The 15,266-nt window shown below is 54.5% G+C and overlaps 1 protein-coding gene across 1 annotated transcript in view; it reads left to right on the top strand.

Moving 5' to 3' along the window:
* MCM4 (minichromosome maintenance complex component 4) overlaps positions 1-15,266 on the top strand; it is a 128,448-nt gene that overhangs the window by 88,648 nt on the left and 24,534 nt on the right. The window lies entirely within an intron of this gene.

The raw sequence follows: 15,266 nt of genomic DNA, 5'->3' as shown, positions 1-15,266 counted from the left end.
GTCCCAGGCATTCCAGGGTGAAGGCTCTGACACGGACGACAGTCCCAGACAGCCTAAGCTAGCTCGCTGGGTGCGGCACTCGGCTTCATCACTGGTCAAGGTCCCAGCGGGAGGACTCTCTGTTTGATGAGGCAGACGTAGCTGATCAGGGCTTTGGTCCTGACACCGCTCTCAATCCGGATACACCGGATGGTGACGCCATAGTGAATGATCTTATAGCGTCCATCAATGGAATGTTGGATATTGCTCCCTCAGCTCCCCCAGGGGAGGAGTCAGCTTTACAGCAGGAAAAATCCTTTTTCAGTATCTCATGCGTATATTGAGTACTTTTCTGGCCACGCTGACTTCAGAGAAGCAGTTCAGAAATACCACGCTTACCAGATAAGCGTTTTCTCCAAACGTATTAAGGATACACGTTATCCCTTCCCCCTGACGTGGTAAAGCGCTGGACCCAGGGTCCAAAGGTGGATCCCCCAATCTCCAGGCTTGCGGCTAGATCCATAGTTGCAGTGGAGATGGGACGCCACTTAAAGATGCCATTGACAGACAGATGGACCTCTGGTTGAAATCTGTCTGTGAAGCTATCAGCGTGTCGGTTGCTCCGGCTTTCGCAGCCGTATGGGCACTCTAAGCTTTTTCAGCTGGTCTTGCGCAGCTGGTCTTGAGCACATGTACATCTGTGCCGCAGGTGGTGTCCTTAACCTCGCAATGTCTGCATTGCGACTTACCCTAGTAATGCTGTCCTGGGGGGACAGTCGAGGTTTCGGTCCTTCCCAGGCTCGGGCAGGTCCCAATTGTCCTCGTCCAAAAGGGCTCAGAATGCTCAGAGGGGCTCAAATTCCGGCCGGGCTCAATCACGCCCAAGGAAGGCTGCAGGAGGAACCGCTACCAAGGCGGTCTCCTCATGACTTCAGCTCTCTCTCTCCGCATCCGCGGTTGGTGGCAGACTCTCCCGCTTGGCGACATTTAGCTGCCGCAGGTCACAGACCGGTGGGTGAGAGACATTGTGTCTCACGTGTAACATTCCCCCCCCCACCGAGCCGATGCTCTTCTGCAGGCAGAAGGAGTGGTAATCCCTGTTCCTCTTCAGGAACAAGACACGGTTTTTTCCTCCAATCTGATTGGGGTGCCAAAAAAGGGTGGCTCTTTCCGTTCCGTTCTGGACCTAAAACTGCTCACCAAGCACGTGAAGGCCAGGCGGTTCCGGATGTAACCCTCCGCTCCGTCATTGCCTCAATGTCTCAAGGAGATTTCCTAGCATCAATAGATATCGGGATGCTTATCTCCACGTGCCGATTGCTCCAGAGCACCAGCGTTTGCTACGTTTCGTTATTGAAGACGAGCATCTTCAGTGCGTAGCCCTGCCCTTCGGTCTGGCGACAGCCCTACGGGTTTTCACCAAGTTCAGGGCAGCAGTGGGAGCAGTCCTGCACTCTCAGGGTCACTCTGTGATCCTTACTGGGACGATCCACTTGTCAAGGCACCCTCTCAAGAGGCATGCCAACACAGCCTGAACGGGGCGCTGGAGACTCTCCAGAGTTTCGGGTGGATCATCAACTTTTCAAGGTTACATCGGGCACCGACCCAATCGCTGACATATCTGGGCATGGAGTTTCACACTCCCTCAGCGATAGTGAAGCTTCCGCTGGACAAGCAGCGTTCACTACAGACGGGGGTGCAGTCTCTCCTTCAAGGCCAGTCACACCCCTTAAGACGCCTCATGCAGAGGCATTCACTTTCGCGCAGTTTCATCTGCGTCCACTTCAATGGGACATGCTTTGCCAATGAGTTGGGGAGTCGACGTCCCTAGACAGGAACGTTTCCCTTCTCAGACGGTCAAGGACTCTCTTCAGAGGAGTCCATCCTTCAGATCAATGTTCTGGAAATCTGGGCAGTGTATCTTGCCCTGCAAGCCTTCCAGCAGTGGCTGGAAGGAAAACGGATCCGAATTCAGTCGGACAATTCCACAGCGGTGGCAGACATCGCCCACCAAGGCGGAACACGCATCGCCAAGCCTACCAGGCAATCCGGCGGATTCTGACGTGGGTGGGGGACAGAGCATCCACCATATCCGCAGTTCACATCCCGGGCGTAGAAAATTGGGAAGCAGACTTCCTCAGTCGCCTGGGCATGGACGCAGGGGAATGGCCTCTGCACCCAGAATGGTGTCAGGAAATCTGTAGCAGCTGGGGGATGCCGGACGTCGACCTAATGGCGTCTCGGCTCAACAACAAGGTCCCGATTTTCATGGCGCGGTCTCACGAGCAAAGAGCTCTGGCGGCAGGCGCCCTAGTTCAGGATTGGTCGCAGTTCCAGCTACCCTATGTGTTTCCACCTCTGGCACTGTTGCCCAGAGTGCTACGCAAGCTCAGCTCCGCTTGCCGCCGCGCCATCCTCGTCGTCCCAGACTGGCCGAGGAGGTCGTGGTTCCCGGATCTGTGGCATCTCACGGTCGGCCAACCGTGGGCACTCTCAGACCGGCCAGACTTACTGTCCCAAGGGCCGTTTTTTCCACTGAATTCTACGGCCCTGATCCTGACTGTATGGCCATCGAGTCCGAGATCCTAGCGTCTTCAGGATTATCTCAAGACGTCATTGCCACCATGAGACGGGCTAGGAAGCCGACGTCTGCCAAGATCTACCACAAGACGTGGAAGTTATTCTTATCTTGGTGCTCTGCTTCGGGAGTGTCTCCCTGGCCATTTGCATTGTCTCCTTTTTCCTCCCTTCCTGCATCTGGATTGGGAAAAGGTTTGTCGCTCGGCTCCCTTAAAGGACAAGTCGCAGCGCTGTCGGTATTCTTTCAGAAGCGCCTAGTACGACTTCCTCAGGTACGCACGTTCCTGCAGGGGGGTTATCACATTGTCCCTCCGTACAAGAGGCCGTTAGACCCATGGGATCTGCACAGGGTATTAATTGCTCTCCAGGAGCCGCCCTTCGAGCCTCTGAGGGATGTTTTCACTTTCTCGACTTTCACAGAAAGTGGCCTTTCTGGTAGCGGTCACGTCTCTTCGGAGAGTGTCCGAACTAGCAGCGCGGTCATCCAAAGCTCCCTTCCTGGTGTTCACCAAGATAAGGTAGTGCTGCGTCCGATCCCAGAGTTTCTCCCTAAGGTGGTATCCCCTTTTTATCACAATCAGGATATCTCCTTACCTTCCTTTTATCCATTTCATCGATATGTAATGGCTTTGCATTGTTGGATCTGGTGTAGAGCACCCAGAATCTACATTCCCGCACGGCGCCCCTGCGCCGCTCGGATGCACTCTTTGTCCTTGTCACTGGTCAGCGCAAGGGATCGCAGGCTGCAAAATCCACCCTGGCTCGATGGATCAAGGAACCAATTCTTGAAGCCTACCGTTCTGCGGGGCTTCCGGTTCCATCAGGGCTGAAGGCCCATTCTACCAGAGCCGTGGGTGCGTCCTGGGCATTACGACACCAGGCTACGGCTCAACAGGTGTGCCAGGCAGCTACCTGGTCGAGTCTGCACATTTTCACCAAACATTATCAGGTGCATACCTATGCTTCGGCGGACGCCAGCCTAGGTAGAAGAGTCCTGCAGGCGGCAGTTGCCTCCCCGTAGGGGAGGGCTGTCTTTGCAGCTCTAACATGAGGTATTTCTTTACCCACCCAGGGACAGCTTTTGGACGTCCCAATCGTCTGGGTCTCCCAATGGAGCGCCGAAGAAGAAGGGAATTTTGTTACTTACCGTAAATTCCTTTTCTTCTAGCTCCTATTGGGAGACCCAGCACCCGCCCTGTTGTCCTTCGGGATTTTTGGTTGTTTTTCGGGTACACATGTTGTTCATGTTGAATGGTTTTCAGTTCTCCGATGTTACTTCGGAGTGAATTTGTTTAAACCAGTTATTGGCTTTCCTCCTTCTTGCTTTTGCACTAAAACTGGTGAGCCAGTGATCCCACTGGGGGTGTATAGCCAGAAGGGGAGGGGCCTTACACTTTTTAGTGTAATGCTTTGTGTGGCCTCCGGAGGCAGTACTATACACCCAATCGTCTGGGTCTCCCAATAGGAGCTAGAAGAAAAGGAATTTACGGTAAGTAACAAAATTCCCTTCTTTCCTAAAGTCAAAATTGACACCGGCCCAATCGCTGACATATCTCGGCATGGAGTTTCATACTCTCTCAGTGATAGTGAAGCTTCCGCTGGACAAACAGCGTTCACTACAGACAGGGGTGCAATCGTTCCTTCGAGCCCAGTCACACCCTTTGAGGCGCCTCATGCACTTCCTAGAGAAGTTGGTGGCAGCAATAGAGGCAGCTCCGTTTGCGCAGATTCATCTGCGCCCACTTTAATGGGACTTTCTCCGCAAACGGGACAGCAAATCGACGTCCCTCGACAAGAACGTTGCTCCTTCTCGGGCAGCCATGGCCTCCCTTCAGTGGTGGCTTCTTCCCACTCTTGTCGAAGGAAAAATTCTTCCTGCCCACATCCTGGGCTGTGGTCACGGCGGACGGGAGTCTGTCAGGGAGTCTTCCTCCGCCACAGGGCTCAGGGTACATGGACTCAACAGAGTCCTCCATCCAGATCAATGTTCTGGAGATAAGGGCAGTGTTCTAGCCCTAACAGCGTTCCAGCCATGGCTGGAAGGCAGGCAGATCCGAATTCAGTCGGACAACGCCACGGCGGTGGCATACATCAACCACCAAGCCGGCACAAGCAGTCGGCAAGCCTTCCAGCAAGTCCGGCGGATTCTGCTGTGGGTGGAAGCCACAGCCTCCACCATCTCCGCAGTTCACATCCCGGGCGAAGAAAACTGGGAAGCAGACTTTTTCAGTCGCCAGGGCATGGACGCAGGGGAATGGTATCTTCGACCGGACGCGTTTCAAGAGATTTGTTGCCGCTGGGGGAAGCCGGACGTCGACCTATTGGCGTCCCGGCACAACAACAAGGTCCCGGCATTCATGGCACGTTCTCAAGATCACAGAGCTCTGGCGGCAGACGCATTAGTTCAGGATTGGTCGCAGTTTCCACTGCCTCACGTATTCCTCCTCTGGCACTGCTGCCCAGAGTGTTACGCAGGATCAGATCCGACTGCCACCGCTCCATCCTCGTCGCTCTAGACTGGCCGAGGAGGTCGTGGTACCCGGATCTGTCGCATCTCACGGTAGGCCAACCGTGGACACTACCAGACCGGCCAGACTTGCTGTCTCAAGGGCCGTTTTTTCCAATCTGAATTCTGCGGCCCTCAACCTGACTGCGTAGCCATTGAGTCCTGGATCCTAGCGTCTTCAGGGTTATCTCAAGAGGTCATTGCCACTATGAGACAGGCCAGGAAACAACGTCCGCCAAGATCGACCACAGGACGTGGAAGATCTTCTTATCTTGGTGCTCTGATCAGAGTTTTACTCTCTGGCCATTCGCCTTGCCCACTTCTGTCCTTCCTTCAATCCGGAATGGAAAAGGGGTTGTCTCTCGGTTCCCTTAAGGGACAAGTTTCGGCGCTTTCTGTGTTTTTTTTTTTTTTTCAAAAGCGTCTAGCCAAACTCCCTCAGGTACGCACGTTCCTGCAAGGGGTTTGCCACATAGTCCCTCCTTACAAGCGTCGGCTAGAACCCTGGGATCGGAACAGGGTGATAGCGGCTCTTCAGAAACCACCCTTCGAGCCAATGAGGGATATTCTCTTTCACGCCTTTCGCAGAAGGTGGTCTTCCTAGTGGCAGTCACATCACTCCGCAGAATGTCTGACATAGCAGCGCTGTCATGCAAAGTCCCCCTTCCTGGTGTTTCACCAGGACAAGCTGGTTCTGCGTTCGGTTCTGGAATTTCTCCCGAAGGTGGTATCCTCTGTTCATCTCAATCAGGATATCTTCTTACCTTCTTTTGGTTCTCATCCGCTTCACCAACGTGAAAAGGATTTGCACTTGTTAGGTCTGGTGAGAGCACTCAGACTCTACATTTCTCGTACGGCGCCCCTGCGCCGCTCGGATGCGCTCTTGTCCTTGTCGCTAGCCAGCGTAAAGGGTCGCAAGCTCCCAAGTCAACTTGGCTCGGTGGATCAAGGAACCAATTCTTGAAGCCTACCGTTCTGCTGGGCTTCCGGTTCCTTCAAGGCTGAAGGCCCATTCTCCCAGAGCCGTGGGTGCGTCCTGGGCGTTGCTGCACCAGGCTACGGCTCAGCAGGTGTGTCAGGCGACTACCTGGTTGAGTCTGCACGCTTTCACGGAGCACTATCTAGTGCATACCTATGCTCGGCAGATGCCAGCTTAGGTAGGCGAGTCCTTCAGGCGGCGGTTGCCCACCTGTAGGAAGGAGCCGTTTTATGGCTCTTTTACCGAGGTATTCTTTTACCCACCCAGGGACTGCTTTTGGACGTCCCAATTGTCTGGGTCTCCCAATGGAGCGACAAAGAAGAAGGGAATTTTGTTTACTTACCGTAAATTCCTTTTCTTCTAGCTCCAATTGGGAGACCCAGCACCCGCCCCTGTTCCCTTCGGGCTGTTATTTCTTTGTGTACACATGTTGTTCAGATTGAATTGTTCTTGGTCATGGTTTCAGTTCTCCGAACATCCTTCGGATTGAATTTACCTTAGACCAATTTATAAGTTTCCTCCTTCCTGCTTTTGCACCAAAACTGAGGAGCCCGTGATGCACGGGAGGGTGTATAGCAGAGGGGAGGGGTTTACACTTTTAAGTGTAATACTTTGTGTGGCCTCCGGAGGCAGTAGCTATACACCCAATTGTCTGGGTCTCCCAATTGGAGCTAGAAGAAAAGGAATTTACGGTAAGTAAACAAAATTCCCTTCTTTACCAAAATGGCAATTAATCTGCATACCCATTTATATAGGGGACGTCGCTCTGGCATAAACAGTTGTAACTTAATATTTTATTACATACTAGAAGGTGGCCCGATTCTACGCATTGAGTATTCTAGAATTTATGTATTGTGTAGTTAATGTATGATTTTTGTTATATATAGATGTTGTTGTGTGTAGTTACCAAGTGTTTGTGTAGGGCGCTGTACATGTTCTGGGTGTTGTCTGGGTGTGGCAGGGGGGTGAGAGTGGTGTTGTTTGTGTGTTGCGTTATTTGTGGAGCGCTGTGTGTCTGTAGCGTTGTGTGTGTGTTGCGCGGTGGGTGTAGGGGTGTGTGTGTGTGTGTGTGTTTTTTGGGGGGAGGTATGTTTTGTGCAATGTGTGTGTTGTGCGGTATGTGCGTATATTTGTGTGTGCCGCGGTGTGTGGGTGTCTGTGTAGGGCAGTGTTTGTGGTTCCCAGTGTGTGTGTGGTGTGTTGTGCGGTGTGTGTGTGTGTTTTGGGGGGAGGTGTGCACCCCCCATCGTGCTCCATCCCCCATGCTGCGCACCCCCCATCGTGCTCCATCCCCCCATGCTGCGCACTCCCCATTGTGCTCCATCCCCCCATGCTGCGCACTCCCCATTGTGCTCCATCCCCCATGCTGCGCACTCCCCATTGTGCTCCATCCCCCATGCTGCGCACTCCCCATTGTGCTCCATCCCCCATGCTGCGCACTCCCCATCGTGCTCCATCCCCCATGCTGCGCACTCCCCATCGTGCTCCATCCCCCATGCTGCGCACCCCCCATCGTGCTCCATCTCCCATGCTGCGCACCCCCCATCGTGCTCCATCCCCCATGCTGCGCACTCCCCATCGTGCTCCATCCCCCATGCTGCGCACTCCCCATCGTGCTCCATCCCCCATGCTGCGCACCCCCCATCGTGCTCCATCCCCCATGCTGCGCACCCCCCATCGTGCTCCATCCCCCATGCTGCACACTCCCCATCGTGCTCCACAGTCACACATCAGACAGTATACACGCACACATCTGATCACATACACTCACACACACACCCCACTTCTCCCTGTGCCCACCGGTGGGCGGTCCCATCAGCTGTGCTGCACGCCGTGCTCATCTGCCGACACTCACAGATACGATCGCATACACTCACACACACTCACACATCAAAACACACTCACACACATCCGATCGCACACACACACACACACACACACACAGACAGACGATATCGCACATACGCGCTCACACAATCACAACATCCGGAGATACCACATGCTTCTGGCCATGTGATACTCCAGCAGATCCTGGAAGGTCACTGCACAGTATCGCAGCTGAGAAGCAAGCGATATCACGGGATGTTGTGAGTGTATGGATGCGATCTGATGTGTGTGTGAGGTGTGTGTGAGAGTGAGTGTGATCTGATGTGTGTGTGTGTTCCGCCGCTGCAGGACCTTGATGCGCTCACCTGGGAGCCGGTGTACGTTGGTAACCATGCTACACAATATTACTCGGTGTACCATGGTTACCAGCGTTCCCCGCCCCTCGCCCGCACGGGAGCCCACACCAGCGTACGCCGGCAACCCCAGCAATGCGAGGGTATGTGTCGGCTGGGTTCGCGGCGTACGCTGATGTGGGCTCCCGGGGGTACAGCACTGACCTGGGAGTCGGGGCTCCTATCGGTTCGGGGAATGCGTGCGGGGGGCGGGGCCAGAGTGAGCGTGCAATGCGTGAGGGGGCGGGGCATGGCCGAGTTGCCAATGCGTGAAGGGTGCCGGGGCGAAAGGCCAATCCGTGTGGGGGCGGAGCCTGGGCGAGCAGCCAATCCGTGCGGGGGGCGGAGGCGAGGCGAGCGGCCAATCCGTGTGGGGGGGCGGAGGCGAGCGGCCAATGAGACGCTTGTCGCGGTAAGGACAGAATTTTGGAGCAAGACAGACAGACACAGAATAAGGCAATTATATATATAGATATGCAGACTGTTCTGTGCACCCTGTTGCGGCCGGTGTCTTGGTGCAGATGTGTACCATCCTATTTGCATATTAAAGACAGTCCCTCGTCCTTAGGTGAGAGTCAGTGCTGTCTAAAATCACTTAGCATTTCTGCACGTGTCCTGACACTGGAGGAGCAGAGTAGCACGCAAAGTGTCAGTGTGGGTGTGCACGCAATGTCACTGCAGTATCAGTGTGGGTGCACGCAATGTGACTGCAGTGTGGGTGCACGCAATGTGACTGCAGTATCCGCGTGGGTGCGCATGCAATGTGACTGCAGTGTCCGCGTGGGTGCGCATGCAATGTGACTGCAGTGTCCGCGTGGGTGCGCATGCAATGTGACTGCAGTGTCCGCGTGGGTGCGCATGCAATGTGACTGCAGTGTCCGCGTGGGTGCGCATGCAATGTGACTGCAGTATCCGCGTGGGTGCGCATGCAATGTGACTGCAGTGTCCGCGTGGGTGCGCATGCAATGTGACTGCAGTGTCCGCGTGGGTGCGCATGCAATGTGACTGCAGTGTCCGCGTGGGTGCGCATGCAATGTGACTGCAGGTACGTTCTGACACCTGGTTGCTGCCTGTATTTGACTGCAGATTCCATAAGGAGGAAGGTTGTTGAAGTGAGCATACAGCACATCACAGCGCCGTGTCCCCCTCCTCACTGTACTCCTCCTTTGTTGGATGCACACATGCACTGACACTTGGAGTGTGCCGCTGTGCTCCTCCTGTGTTGTGTGCACACCCGCTCTGACGCTTGGAGTGTGCTGCAGTGTTGGGTGCGGTGCAGACAGGAGATCTGGTGTTACGGTGCTCACTTTCACCAATGGATCACTATTAATCAAGACAAAGGCCTGGCTAGTATTTTCCTATATTAGATGGTAATGGTGCACCCAGGCTTAGGCCGTGCAGAAATGTTCTCATTTTCATATCAAATAAATGTGGCTTTCTTAGTCGCTCTATTGGGAGACCCAGACAATTGGGTGTATAGCTACTGCCTCCGGAGGCCACACAAAGTATTACACTTAAAAGTGTAAGGCCCCTCCCCTTCTGCCTATACACCCCCCGTGGGATCACGGGCTCCTCAGTTTTCATGCTTTGTGCGAAGGAGGTCAGACATCCACGCATAGCTCCACTGTTTAGTCAGCAGCAGCTGCTGACTATGTCGGATGGAAGAAAAGAGGGCCCATACTAGGGCCCCCAGCATGCTCCCTTCTCACCCCACTTTTGTCGGCGGTGTTTGTTAAGGTTGAGGTACCCATTGCGGGTACGGAGGCTGGAGCCCACATGCTGCTTTCCTTCCCCATCCCCTTAGGGCTCTGGGTGAAGTGGGATCTTATCGGTCTCCAGGCACTGAGGCCGTGCTCCATCCACAGCCTCTGGGAATCTGCTGGACATGGAGCTGAGTATCCTCAGGGACATGGCCCTGCTACGTTGAGGTACTGTGTCCCCATAAAGGGGACCGCGCACAGACACACGGCAGCACTGCTGGGTGTGTTAGTGCGCCAGGGATGGCGGCGCTGCCCGCACTGGTGCCATCGCACACTACAGCGTGCTGGGTGTGTTAGAGTATTGGGGGACTGCCGCGCTAACCGCCGCTGCCATTTTTATCTCAGGCGCGGCTGGGACTTGTGGTGCGCCGGGGACTTCCGCGCCGACCAGGGCTTATATGCCGGGCCACGCTTATCACTCTAGTCCCCGGCTTTTGCGGCCTACTCTCACTTCGTTACCGCCCACTGGCCTGCCAGTCAGGGTAAGGGCGTGACGCTGCACAGCACGGCAGCGCTGAGAGATGGAGCATGCTTTGCATACTCCACCCCTCTCACTGTACACAGCGTGAAACCGGATTCCCGCACTTTCTGGGGCACGCCCACGGCCTCCTCCTCTACACAGGACGCCGGCAGCCATTCATGTCAGTTTTTTCTGTGACTGAGAAAAGAGACAAGTTTGGGAAGACCCTGGCAGGGATTCTGGTGGTCACACAACCGCTGTGAGCGGGCGGTAAGCAGCACCTGTGGTGCAGACCCCACTAGCCCACTAGTGCCGAAGTGCACATATAGATATATGCTTGTACGCTATACATTGCACTGTTCGGTCGCACTTTTGTATTTTGGCTATATACCCTCCTTGATTGTTCGGGGGAGATAACAGCATATCGTCTGTGAAAAACAAGGGTGCAGAAGCACAGGTTTTCTATGCAGTCTGTACAGCATGTGCGGCTATACTGCCCGCAGGTTCCACGGACCCCAATTGTGTACAATGCACGGCCCTTGTGGAACTTACTCAGCCGGAGTCTCTGCTAATGGTCCAGGTGATGGGGACGGAGTTTGCAGTATTTACTTCAGGCTTTCTGAGACTATGGCTAAGATACTAGAAGCCTTGCAGTCCAGACCGGTCCCTCAGACCATGGGCTCTGTTGATTCATTGCCCCTGGTCCCCCCCCCCCCAGTTGGTACAACAAGGTGCTCCTGGAGTGTCTCAGGGATCCCAGGGTGAGGGGTCTGACTCCGACGCAGTCCCAGACCCCCTAAGCGACCTCGCTGGGAGCATCCCTCGACGTCACCGCTTCATTCAGGGTCTCAGCATGGGGACTCTCTCTATGATAAGGCGGAGGTATCTGATCAGGATTCTGATCCTGAGAACGTTCTCAACCTGGATACACCTGATTGTGACACCGTAGTGAACGATCTTACGGCGTCCATCAATCATATGTTGGTTAATTCTCCCTCAGCTCCTACGCCTGAGGAGTCAGCTTCTCAGCAGGAGAAGTTCCGTTTCAGATTCCCCAAGCGTACATTGAGTACGCTTTCTGGATCACTCTGACTTCAGGGAGGCAGTCCAGAACCACCAGGCTTGTCCAGATATCGTTTTTTCCAAACGCCTTAAGGATACACGTTATCTCTTCCCTTTTGACGTTGTCAAGGGCTGGGTTCAGTGTTCCAATGTGGACCTCCTATCTCCAGCGGCTAAATCCTTAGTTGCAGTGGAAGATATGGCTTCACTCAAAGATGCCACTGACAGACAGATGGAGCTCTGGTTGAAATCCATCTATGAAGCTATTGCCGTGCCTTTGCTCCAGCTTTCGCAGCCGTCTGTGCGCTCCAAGCGGTCTCAGCGGCTCAAGCGCAAATTGAGGCAGTCACACGTATGTCTGCGTCGCAGGCTGCGTCTTTAACATCTCAAACGTCAGCGTTTGCGTCATACGCCATTAATGCTGTCCTGGACTCGGCGAGCCGGAAGGCGGTTGCGTCCAACAATTCAGTGGTAATACGCAGGGCCTTGTGGCTGCAGGAATGGAAGGCAGATTCTGCTTCCAAAAAGTGCCTAACCAGTTTGCCATTCTCTGGCGACCGCTCGTTTGGTGAGCGACTGGATGAAATCATCAAACAATCCAAGGGAAAGGATACATCCTTTCCTCAGGCTAAACCGATCATACCCCAACAGAGGAGGGGACAGTCGAGGTTTCGGTCCTTGCGGGGCGCAGGCAGGTCCAATTCTCCTCGTCCAAAAGGCCTCAGAAGGATCAGAGGAACTCCGACGCGTGGCGGTCTAAATCACGCCCTAAAAAGACCGCCGGAGGCACCGCTACCAAGGCGGCTTCCTCATGACTTACGGCCTCCTCACACCGCATCCTCGGTCGGTGGCAGGCTCTCCCGCTTTTGCGACACCTGGCTGCCACAAGTAAAAGACCGTTGGGTGAGAGACATTTTGTCTCACGGTTACAGGATAGAGTTCAGCTCTCGTCCTCCGACTCGATTCTTCAGAACATCTCCACCTCCCGAGCGAGCCAGGGCTCTGCTGTAGGCGGTGGGCATTCTGAAGGCAGAAGGAGTGGTGGTCCTTGTTCCTCTTCAGCAACAGGGTCACGGTTTCTACTCCAACCTGTTTGTAGTTCCAAAGAAGGACGGGTCCTTCTGTCCTGTTTTGGACCTAAAACTGCTCAACAAACACGTAAGGACCAGGCGGTTCCGGATGGAATCCCTCCGCTCCGTCATCGCCTCAATGTCCCAAGGAGATTTCCTAGCATCGATCGATATCAGGATGCTTATCTCCACGTACCAATTGCTCCAGAGCATCAGCGCTTATTGCGCTTCGCCATAGGAGACGAACACCTTCAGTTCGCGGCACTGCCGTTCGGCCTGGCGACAGCCCCAAAGGTTTTCACCAAGGTCATGGCTACAGTAGTTGCGGTCCTCCACTCTCCGGGTCACTCAGTGATACCCTACTTAGACAATCTGCTGGTCAAGGGACCCTCTCAAGAGGCATGCCAACACAGCCTCGTTACTCTGGAGATTCTACAGAGTTTCAGGTGGATCATCAATTTTCCAAAGTCAAATCTGACACCGGTCCAATCGCTGACATATCTTGGCATGGAGTTTCTTACTCTTCCAGCGATAGTGAAGCTTCCGCTGGACAAACAGTGTTCACTACAGACAGGGGTACAATCACTCCTTCAAGGTCGGTCACACCCCTTGAGGCGCCTCATGCACTTCCTGGGGAAGATGGTGGCAGCAATGGAAGCAGTCCCTTTCGCGCAGTTTCACCTGCGTCCTCTTCAATGGGACATTCTACGCAAGTGGGACAGGATGCCGACGTCCCTAGACAGGAACGTCTCCCTCTCTCAAGCAACCAAAGCTTCCCTTCGGTGGTGGCTTCTTCCCACCTCATTATCGAAAGGGAAATCTTGCCTAACCCCATCCTGGGCGGTGGTCACGACGGACGCGAGTCTGTCAGGGTGGGGAGCGATCTTTCTCCACCACAGGGCTCAGGGTACGTGGACTCAGCAAGAGTCCTCACTTCAGATCATTGTTCTGGAGATCAGGGCAGGGTATCTTGCCCTAAAAGCGTTCCAGCAGTGGCTGGAAGGCAGGCAGATCCGAATTCAGTCGGACAACTCCACAGCGGTGGCTTACATCAACCACCAAGGTGGGACACGCAGTCGGCAAGCCTTCCAGGAAGTCCGGCGGATTCTGCTGTGGGTGGAAGCCACAGCACCCACCATATCCGCAGTTCACATCCCGAGCGTAGAAAACTGGGAAGCAGACTTTCTCAGTCGCCAGGGCATGGATGCAGGGGAATGGTCCCTTCACCCGGACGTGTTTCAGGAGATCTGTTGCCGCTGGGGGATGCCGGACGTCGACCTAATGGCGTCTCAGCACAACAACAAGGTCCCGGCATTCATGGCGCGGTCTCACGATCATAGAGCTCTGGCGGCAGACGCCTTCGTTCAGGATTGGTCGCAGTTTCAACTCCCTTATGCGTTCCCACCTCTGGCACTGTTGCCCAGAGTGTTACGCAAGATCAGGTCCGACTGCCGCCGCGCCATCCTCGTCGCTCCAAAATGGCCAACGAGGTCGTGGTACCCGGATCTGTGGCATCTTACGGTAGGCCAACCGGGGGAACTATCAGACCGACCAGACTTGCTGTCTCAAGGGTCGTTTTTTCCTTCTGAATTCTGCGACCCTCAACCTGATGGAGTGGCCATTGAGTTCTGGATCCTAGCATCTGCAGGGTTATCTCAAGGGGTCATTACCACTATGAGACAGGCCAGAAAACACACATCTGCCAAGATCTACCACAGAACGTTGGAGATATTCTTATCTTGGTCCTCTGCTCAGGGAGTTTCTCCCTGGCCAATTGCCTTGCCTACTTTCTTTCCTTCCTGCAATTCGGTTGGAAAAAGGTTTGTCGCTCGGTTCCCTTAAGGGACAAATCTCAGCGCTCTCTGTATTTTTTTCAGAAGCGCCTAGCAAGACTACCTCAGGTACGCACGTTCCTGCAGGGGGTTTGCCGCTTAGTCCTTCCTTACAAACGACTGTTAGAACCCTGTGATTTGAACAGGGTGCTGATGGTTCTGCAGAAACCACCATTCGAGCCTATGAGGGATTTCTTCGGCGCTCCATTGGGAGACCCAGACGATTGGGTGTATAGCTACTGCCTCCGGAGGCCACACAAAGTATTACACTAAAAAGTGTAAGGCCCCTCCCCTTCTGCATATACACCCTCCGTGGGATCACGGGCTCCTCAGTTTTATGCTTTGTGCGAAGGAGGTCAGACATCCACGCATAGCTCCACTGTTTAGTCAGCAGCAGCTGCTGACTATGTCGGATGGAAGAAAAGAGGGCCCATACTAGGGCCCCCAGCATGCTCCCTTCTCACCCCACTTTTGTCGGCGGTGTTTGTTAAGGTTGAGGTACCCATTGCGGGTACGGAGGCTGGAGCCCACATGCTGCTTTCCTTCCCCATCCCCCTGAGGGCTCTGGGTGAAGTGGGATCTTACCGGCCTCCAGGCTCTGAGGCCGGGCTCCATCCACAGACCCGGAGATCCTGCTGGAATGGAGCTGAGTATCGTCAGGGACTAGGCCCTGCAACGTTAAGGTACTCTGTGTCCCCGTACAGACCACGCACACACACACCAGCATGCTGGGTGTGTTAGTGCGCCGGGGACAACAGCGCTGCGCGCTGGGGCTATACTCACTGCAGCTTAGCTGAGTGAGTTAATGTGTGGGAAACT

Source organism: Anomaloglossus baeobatrachus, chromosome 6, assembly GCF_048569485.1.
Source record: "Anomaloglossus baeobatrachus isolate aAnoBae1 chromosome 6, aAnoBae1.hap1, whole genome shotgun sequence".
Classification (NCBI taxonomy): domain Eukaryota; kingdom Metazoa; phylum Chordata; class Amphibia; order Anura; family Aromobatidae; genus Anomaloglossus; species Anomaloglossus baeobatrachus.
Note: the sequence above shows the minus strand (reverse complement) of the source record. Positions and strands in the feature narration are given on the sequence as shown.